The 9,251-nt window shown below is 48.2% G+C and overlaps 1 protein-coding gene and 1 long non-coding RNA gene across 2 annotated transcripts in view; one reads left to right on the forward strand and one right to left on the reverse strand.

The window, feature by feature from the left end:
• NEK6 (NIMA related kinase 6) overlaps positions 1-258 on the reverse strand; it is a 98,053-nt gene extending 97,795 nt beyond the window's left edge. The window contains exon 1 of the mRNA XM_080990999.1: positions 100-258. The gene's annotated coding sequence lies outside the window, so the exon portion shown is untranslated. The remainder of the gene's footprint in view (positions 1-99) is intronic.
• A 354-nt stretch (positions 259-612) lies between these two features.
• LOC308468657 lies at positions 613-9,036 on the forward strand. Its single transcript, XR_013981782.1, has 3 exons — positions 613-1,110; positions 1,225-1,275; positions 6,625-9,036. It is a non-coding gene; the product is annotated as an uncharacterized lncRNA (long non-coding RNA).
• Positions 9,037-9,251: the final 215 nt, after the last annotated feature.

Below are 9,251 nucleotides of genomic sequence, written 5' to 3' on the forward strand. Positions count from 1 at the left end.
GGGAGCCGGGGGGGTCTGCTCGGCGCTCCCTCGCCCCCCCCGCCCGCCTGCCCAGGTGAAGAGGCCTCTCGGCAGGTCGCCGCCCCCGCCATCGCTTACCTGCTGGCGGCTGCTTCCGCCAGGGAGGCGCCTTCCCCGCCGGAGGGGCTCCGCGCCGCCACAGCAGCCCCCTCCCCTGCCCGCTCTGGCTCGGGTGGGGGGGCGGGGGGAGCCGCAGAGCCTCGCGCTCTGACCCCTCAGGCACTCAAGTCAGTCAGAGGCGCCCGGACGCAACTTCGACCCACTCGCCGCCACACGACCGACCGACCGACCGACGGCCGCGCGCGCGCACACACGCACACACGCACACGCGCGCCCCCGCCTGCCTGCCCGCCTCTTCTCTCTCTCTCTCTCTCTCTCTCTCTCTCAGCCCCGCGTCCGTCCCCAAGCTGCCACGCAGGCCTCCCTCCTCCGTCCCTCGTCGGGAGCGAGCGCGTACGCGTCACCGCCGGCTTCCCGCCCGCCACTCCAGAGGGGCGAAGGGGGCGTGGCTTCGCCGCGGGGCTCCTGGCCCCCCCACTGGAGAGGCGGGGTGCGCGCGCAGGCGGGGCAGCGGCCGTTGGCGGGGGGGGGAGGGGCGGCGCTTCCTTGTCCCTCGCGCGAGCGTGGAAGCGACCCTCGCGCGTGGCCTCTTTCTTTCTTTCTTTCTTTCTTTCTTTTTCCCCGCTGACGTGCCATAGTGAGGCGCCCCTGGGAAAGATATATTTCCCACAACTAAAGACAAATCCTGAAGGCGGGTTGTGTGGTAAAAAAATAAAATAAAAAGATGTTAAAAGTCTAGTCCAGTGAGTTGTCAGAAGTTCCTGACCCGTTTCCACGAAGGCGGGTCGGGCCACCTGGGAGGCGAGGCGAGCGGCCGGGGGAGCGGATCCAGGCTCCCAGGAGCGCGTCGCCCTCCTCCCCAGGAGGCTCGTGTTGTGCTCCTCAGCGACGTTTCCCTCTCTCCTTCCGCCCTTCCTCCTTCTTCTTCCTCGGAGCGATGCCTGCCTTCTCCCCGAGAGCAAGGGGGCCAGGACTGCAGGGCACCCCAGAAGACCTCGCCCACCAGCCTCTTCTCCACACGATCCACAGGTGACCCGTGCTATCCCTGCAATATTCTGCAACAGGATTTTTTTTCCTACTTGGAATTCAAAAATAGTAGCAGTAATGATTACCAATACTAAATAATTTTAATTTTATTTGCAGGAAACATACTTTATTTGAAGCACCAGATACTGGCAGCATTCACACAACATGGTAAGCAATGGTTGGTGGTTTACTGCGAAGGTACAGACCCACCCGAGAGCAACAGACCACAATGCTTAGTTTAGTAACCCAAGAACAAGTTGACCCCTGATTCTGATGCAAGGCTAAGCCAAGGATCGGTTGGTTTCTCCCATCCACAACTGGGAAGGAACAAAGGGAGAGCAATCACAGGGGTTTCACAGAAACTATTACCTGGTGGTTTACTGTGACATATGAACACACAGCCATATTCAAGGGATCACACTAGCCAAAAACACTTTGTTTTCACTAGTTGCCAAAAACCATTTCTTCTTCTGCATTAATGCCAGTTTACCTTTATCCAGCCAAGGCTCCCTAATAAATTATGTTTCTGAAATCTGGGTAAGTGCGCTTCCCTTTAGGAGCTGCAATATGATTTTGTGGATGAAACCAATGTCAGCAGTGTTACCCAGTGAACTGATGTATCCATATCCATTCTGAATCCTTCAGATTTGGCCCAATTAAGTTTATAGTCCAAAATACGTTCCAAGGAGGTGCTTGCAGCACATTGGGTACTAATTCCAAATAGGATGGGAAACACTTCATCAGCACAAAGCTGAATTCTCAATTCTTAAAGTTTTTTAATGTGTGATGTCATAGTGTATTTTTGGTCTTTGTGGAAGCCGCCCAGAGTGGCTGGGGAAACCCAGCCAGATGGGCGGGGTACAAATAATAAATTAGTATTATTATTATTATTAGTCACTGATTATAATACCTTCATATCTTGCCACATGCAAGAGATTATAGAAAAAGACCTAGGAATAACAGAGACAAGAGGGAGTTGTGCCTCATCCCCCTTTGCAAAGATGCTGGAGTTAAACGAAGTCATTCTTTTAGAAGTGAGGTCCTTTATGAATTAGTTTTACCTGTATTTAAAAATGCAGCCAGTGTGGGAGTTCTGTGGCTTCACTTACCCAGGAGTCAACTGAAGGGTAGAGAAGGAAATAAAAGCACAGATGGTGACAATTACCTTATGAACAGTGGCCATTCACCAACAATGTTAGTTGATAACACAGACCTCTACATTTTGCTTTGTTTTGGCTTCACTGTTTACATCTCCCCTCCGCAACTCAGGATAACAATACATCTTATGAAGTGGATTGCATACTCTGGGAAAAAGTAAGAGAGGCCATGATGGTCCTTTCTTTAAAGTGAGTATGGCAAAGTCATCCATTTTACAGAAAAATGTTTAACACTATGTAGAAAAACATACTCTGCTTTGATTCCAGGAAGAGTTAAGGCTTGTACGTGCATAAATTTGTACCTGTTCTAACAACCGGCAGAGGGGAAAACACATTCCTCAAAAAGATTTGCAGTCAACATATTGGAGCAACATGCTAATCCATGAAATGTGTAGATTGGGAGAACTAAGAGCAATGAACATATGGACCTCTCTGTAGAGCTTAAACATTTTCAGTGTTCCTAACAATAGCAAGATTTTTACGTTTGATAATCTTAAGAGATTTGCTCTTTTTGGCAGGCACCGAAGCTGAAAGTGCTATGCCAGTCTTTCCATTCTTACCCAATTGCTGCTGCATGTTTGGGTGCTGATTGACTAACTGAGCCCTTAACAAAACAGAGAGTGAGCATATACTGCTAGGAAATAGCAAAACCTTGCTTCCTCAAAACCAACATGCAAAATTTGTTTTGGGGACATTTCTGCGTCAGCTGTATCCTATGAAGGACTGCAAGTTCTCAATTTCTCCCCCCCCCCCTTTATTTTTTTGCAGCTCCATCTTTCCATGCACATAGAGCAAACTCACAGCTGGCTTCCCCAGAATGTCTGTCACATGCAGGCTCTGTTCTCATATTTCTGTAAGATCTGAGTCCCAAAGGAAGCATTAATGCTAGAGGAATGCATGCTGGCATGTGACTCCTGTGAAAGGAAGTTGGGGAAAGAAAACTCAAATAAGCTCCTCAGGTCCACTGTGGGAACCACCCTCTGCCTAAAGATTTGTGGGTCAACCTTTTAAATATTTTTCAATAGATAACAGTTACAAGGAGGAGGGGGAGGCGTGAGCTTCAGAATTGCAGTCAAACTGGTATCCAGGAGGAAATAGCAGCCTAGACTGGTCATGTGGTGCAGGAAAGAAATCTGGACCAGCTGCCTGCAGACCTCATCAGGGGAGCATGTAACTGATGTCAAACCGAAAAGAGAAAAATATCCCCAGCACAGGGTCTGAAATCAAAGGTTGCCATGCAAGAATAGGAAAATGGGGAAGTGTATGGGGGGGGGGAATGATGGCAGTGGCGTGGTGTGGGTGGCCAGTGCCCCGGGCTGTGCAAAGGGGATGGGGTGGGAGGGAGGTAAACAGACGGAGTATGCATGCACATTCAACTGCCTAATGGCATTCGCGTCACCCAGGAGATCATAGCTGCAGAGATAAGAAAATAAGAGTCATTCCGTTGCCTGGAGATGTCACTTCCTGGTTCTCATGAAGAAACCATTTTCAACGGAACCCAGCAAAGGAAACATGTAGCTGTATTGAAGTTTTGTGCCCCTAACAATTTTTGGCAACCAGGGCAACCGCCCGTGCCCCTCCCTCAACACTACCCCACTAAATGATGGGGGTATCTGGAGTTCAGTTGTTCATAAGAAGATTTTAGGTTGCATACACACCATACATTTACATCAGGGGTCAGCAAACCTTTTCAGCAGGGGACTGGTCCACTGTCCCTCAGGCCTTTTGAGGGGCCAGACTATATTTTTTTTGGGGGGGGGAATGATGCACAAGCCCCAGTGGCTGCTTACCTGTCTTGCGAGTGGCAGGGGCTGGCAATGGCGGCAGTGGCGGAGGGACGATGAGCGGCACATGAAAGGGCTCCGGAGAGGGGCTGCTTAAAATGGCAGCCGCTTGAGCGCTGCTGCTGCTGGCACTAACATAGCCCAGCCCCCTTCCTCCTCTAGGCAGGGCAGGGAGAAGCCAGGAGGAGGGAGGGAGGAGGAGCCACTGCTGTGGGAGGAAGAGGGAAAGAACGTGCACGTGCTGGCGATCCACACGGCGATTCCCAGACAATCCGCGGGCCGGATCCAGAAGGCAATTGGACCTGATCCGGTCCATTTGCCGACCCATTATTTACAGCATTCAACACCCCCCCCCCAATAATCCTAGGAATAGAGCTACAATTCTCTTCACAGAGCTACAATTCTCAGCACCCTTAACAAACCCATGTTTCCCTTGGGGGAAGTCGTGTGCTTTAAATACTATGGTGTGCATACAGCCCTAGACAAAAAAAATCACAAGGACGCAGACTTGCAGGGAGAACATACTGGTTCTAGAGCAAGCAGGAGTCATTGTTTCTCCATCACACCACCTTCTTGATTTTGTAATGCCTGGTGTTGCTGCCAGTGCCTGGCATCTCCTGTTTCTCAGGAAACACTATTTGCCCCAATCATGTGCTCCTATTTGAGGTCTTCACTGGCATTTCTTATACAGTAGGCTGGATAACAAGTTTATTCCACATGTGCATACTGTATACTGTATCATCTCATGGCTTATTTTGCCTCTTGCCATCAGGTTTGCTTACATCAGGGTGGCTAACCCGGGGCCATTCAGACGTTGTTGGGTTCAACTCCCATGAGCCCCAAGAGGCATGGACATTGGTCAGGGATGGTGGCCGTTCTGTTCCAAGAATATCTGGAAGGCCACAGGTTAGCCAACTTGGCTGAAGCACTGCAAGGTGGTGTGTTTCTGTACGCCCTTCTCTTCTCAAAACTTAGTGTGCAGGGTGATGCCCAATGGTCTTCCATCCAGGGTCTGGCCAGTCCCAGACCTGCTTAGCTTCACAAACAGAATTGTATCAAATGCCTTCAGGCTAGTCACTTTTCAAGAGCCCCTTACAGCAGGCCAGTCGTTCCGCAAACAGAAATAAGCTGCATAATCATCGCAGCTTATTAAGAGCCCACAAAGAGAGGAGAGTTAAAACAGGTAGAGAAGACTCCAGTCTTCTTTCAGAATTTAAATTGTGGCAGGTGAACATTTAAAGTGCTATTGTACCACAGTCACAGCTTTCCCGAAATCATCTTGGGAACTGCAGTTTGTTGAGGGTGCTCTGTTCCCTGCACAGAGCTACAATTCCATACCCTCCAAGTATCCCAGTTTTCCAGGGACAGTCCCAGAATTACAGAAGCCATCCTGGTTTCTGATTTGATCCTGGAATGTCCTGCTTTCCCTCTATCGGATGTCCTTATTTTCATCAGAGAAATGTTGGGATGCAATTCCCAAAGTTCCATGGGAGGAGGGATTGATTGTTGAACTACTCTGAGAATAGGAGTTACCTAACAATAGGGCTGCCATACGTCCAGATTTTCCCAGACATTACCCAGATTTCAAATGTCGAATTGATGTCTGGGGGAATTTCCAAAAGGCGGCACGTTTTTGTCTTTCAAAAGTTCGACAACTTTCGGGTTTTCCTAAAAAAAAACTCAACAACTTTCAGGGTGTCCTGGTTTTTACTTTTTGAAATACGGCAATCCTACCGAACAACTCTTAGCACCCTTACCAAACTACATTCCCCAGGATTCTTTGGGGGAAGCCATGATTTTTTAAAAAGTGGTATGATACTGCTTAGGGACGCGGGTGGCACTGTGGGTTAAACCACAGAGCCTAGGACTTGCCAATCAGAAGGTTGGTGGTTCGAATACCCACAATGGGGTGAGCTCCCGTTGCTCTGTCTCAGCTCCTGCCAACCTAGCAGTTCCATAGCACGTCAAAGTGTAAGTAGATAAATAGGTACTGCTCCGGCAGGAAGGTAATTGGCGTTTCCGTGCGCTGCTCTGGTTCCCCAGAAGCGGCTGAGTCATGCTGGCCACATGACCCGGAAGCTGTACGCCGGCTCCCTCAGCCAGTAAAGCAAGATGAGCGCCGCAACCCCAGAGTCGGCCACGACTGGACCTAATGGTCAGGGGTCCCTTTACCTTTATGATACTGCTTTAAATGCAAACTGCAGATGGGGCCTACCTCTTTCGGGCATTCAGGTGCTTAGCAGTTTCTTCTCCTTGATTTGCTCACTGGCTCCCTTGCAAAGACCTTGCCCTTCATGCACCAAGGTTTAATCCCCCATTTCTCTTCCAATCCAGTTTCATTGCAGCCTCACATTCTCTCTACAGCTGGAACTCTTCCCCCACATTCTACAATGCTGAACTTTTCATTTCTGTTATTTTTGTGAGTTTTGGCAGCTGCAGATGTTCTTTTGTTTTATTCTGTCCCCTTTTCCCCACTTAAATTGAAGCCAGGTACACCAATTGCGACTTTTAACAGCACCACCCTCCCCTTATTCCCCCCCCCCAACATTCTTCCTCCCATTCTGAGTGTTTTTCAGGCAAGTTTCTTTGGAATGTGCAGATTGGCTCCAGCTCCACGTATGCTGCTGACTGCTGTTGTTTGGAGCGAATTGGCGGCTGCTTCCAGCATTCACAGCCAGATGTTACAAATGTGACCCAGCCAGAAGCTGCAATGTGCCCACACTCACTCTTGCTCCAAGCTGCAAAGCTTTGTGTGGGACTGTTCTCGCCTCCTCTGGAAATCTGAAGTCTGCTTTGCTCACTAGTTTTCCCTCCTTTCTTTTTTAACTGGTAGTACAAGCTCTTTCACAACATCTGAAGTGCTCTCTGAAGAAAAGCAGGGCCTTCCTTCGTGACTGAGATTTTGCACTCCCAAAAACTCCTGGATCCAATGCCCAGAAAGCATCATTTTCAGTTCTTGGAATACTTGCTGCAGCTCAGGCAGGTTAACAGGTTTTCTCAGCTAAGTGTTTAGAATGGGAGTGGGAAGGTGGAATTGCAAGGTCAAAGTAGGAGCCTAAATCACCCACATTTGGGTTTTAAAGAACTGGCAAATGCCCCTATATTTGGCTTGGCCTTTAACTAGACAAATGAGCTGAGGCTGTGCCTGAGATTTCTGGGAATGCATCCATGGTTAAGAGTGGACTTTACCCATGCTCCTTGCTGGCTCCTAGGAAACTCCTTGTGCTGTTGATGCACAGCTATGTCTTCCCATTCCATCTCAACTGGGAGTGGCTGTCAAGGTGTTGGGCCAGTGAGTGTCTGGAAGCAGTGATGGGCTGGATGGAGGACAATAAACTAATTTCTGGACCAGAAATTAGATGCACAGCCTTTTCTCGTAGCTTCAATAACTAGAGCAGGGTCAATACAGGAAAGCCTCATTTTTTTATTTACTATTCTTTCTTTATTGAAAAGAGGAAAATGGCAAACTAGAAAGCCACATTTCTTCATATTAGGCAGGCAGCGAACTGTGCAGCCTTACCTGGTGGTTCAGCTAGCCCAGGGAGCCAGATGGGGTTGTGTCAGAAATGTACAGTGTTCCAAGCCATAATTAAAACAAATTTAAATACTTATTTGTTCTAGGGAGCTGTGGAGAGTGCACATAGACCCCTGCAGCAGAGAAGGGGTTAAGTGGAAAATATTGAAGGTGCAAAGGCCACCCTGACCCCTGTCACTGGTGGTCCTTGTCAGTGGAGCTGGAGATGCTGGGAGCATCATTAGAGCTGCTATTTAAATTGCACGTTCATAGGGCAGGGCAATGGGTGAAGTCAAGGAACACCATTGTTTGCAGTTCATTAGCAACAGAGAAACAGGCGAGAGGGGAGAGAGGGTGAAGGGGCATCAGAGCAGCTCCATCCTGCCTGGCATGTGTGGACTGAGTAGCATAATGTTGAAGAAAAGAGGACTGATTATGTAGTAGCCACAGCACTAAATAAAAGTCGCTTAAATTGGCATTTGTTGGAGGACGGCTCAGAATATAGCAAGAAAGTTCCCAATGAGAGCAAGGCCACGTTCACAAAAGCTCTTTCCCACCCAAAATTGGCATGAAGGGCATTTCATTTTTTATGGGAGATATTCAGAACTGGATGGTGATGTGTTTTGTTTTTGCAAAAGTGAGTATTCTCAGGAAGCCATAATCGCTGCATGAAATTCAAGTTGTCTGTGACTGTGTGTGCGTAATTCTGGCTGTCTAAATAGTGGGAAGACAAGCCTTGGCACCGTCCAATTCTAGAGGGATGGCTATGGTAGCAATCTTTTTTGATTAAAACAACACACAGTCCTCTGTTGCACCTTGGGAACTACACCATGGACCAGAAAAGCCCATTTTTCTTGGTTGCGTCTTGCAGGGACACTTTTGACTTTTTGCATTAGGAGCGCTGATTAGATTTTTCGGGGCTTGGCTTGGACTGTTGATACTTTGCAGACAGGCCTCTGTGAGGCGAGGCAGGGCATCTGTGCCAGAGGGCAAATTTTGAGGTGCAATTAAACGACAAGAGACTTTCACTTATTGACTTAATAGATGATCTATCTCCCAACAGAGAACCTTGGGAAGATCAGCTGCAAGGGGGTTACTAGGTATGGGCCCATGACACAATTTAGCACGATATTTTTATTTATTTTTTGCAAATTTTGCATAAATGTTTCCAAATAAGCATGAATTTACTCATTGTTGCAACTGCATATGCTGAATCCACTTTTTGGAGGGAGAAAACAAACTCAGCCTATCAAGACTTCCTCTGAGCTATAGACTGCCAAAAAGTTTTTCTGAGTGCAGTATTTTGTTTGGGCTTCCTCCACCTGGAATATGTTAGGAAGAACTAATGTTCATATGAAAACTAAAATAAGGACTGCTGGGTAGATTAAATTGTTGGATGTATGTGGTTTAATTATCACTGCTGCTGTGCACCAGGGTGAGTTGTAAGCAGAGGTGAAATATACCCGGAGTCGACTGTGTGGATTTCATGCTCTTTATTCAGCTCATAGTAGTGAGGAATGAAAGTTCCCCCAAAGTATCTGCTTTATATACATTGTTTACACAATGGGCCGCACGTGATTGGCTAATTTTGGGATTCTCCTGTAGGCCAATCAGGTTGCGGATTCACTTCCACCTGGAGCTGGATTGGGTGGCTCCTGCAGACCAATCGTACTGCTGCATTGTTCTAGG

Source organism: Podarcis pityusensis (assembly GCF_964106645.2).
Source record: "Podarcis pityusensis genome assembly, chromosome: Z".
Classification (NCBI taxonomy): Eukaryota; Metazoa; Chordata; class Lepidosauria; order Squamata; family Lacertidae; genus Podarcis; species Podarcis pityusensis.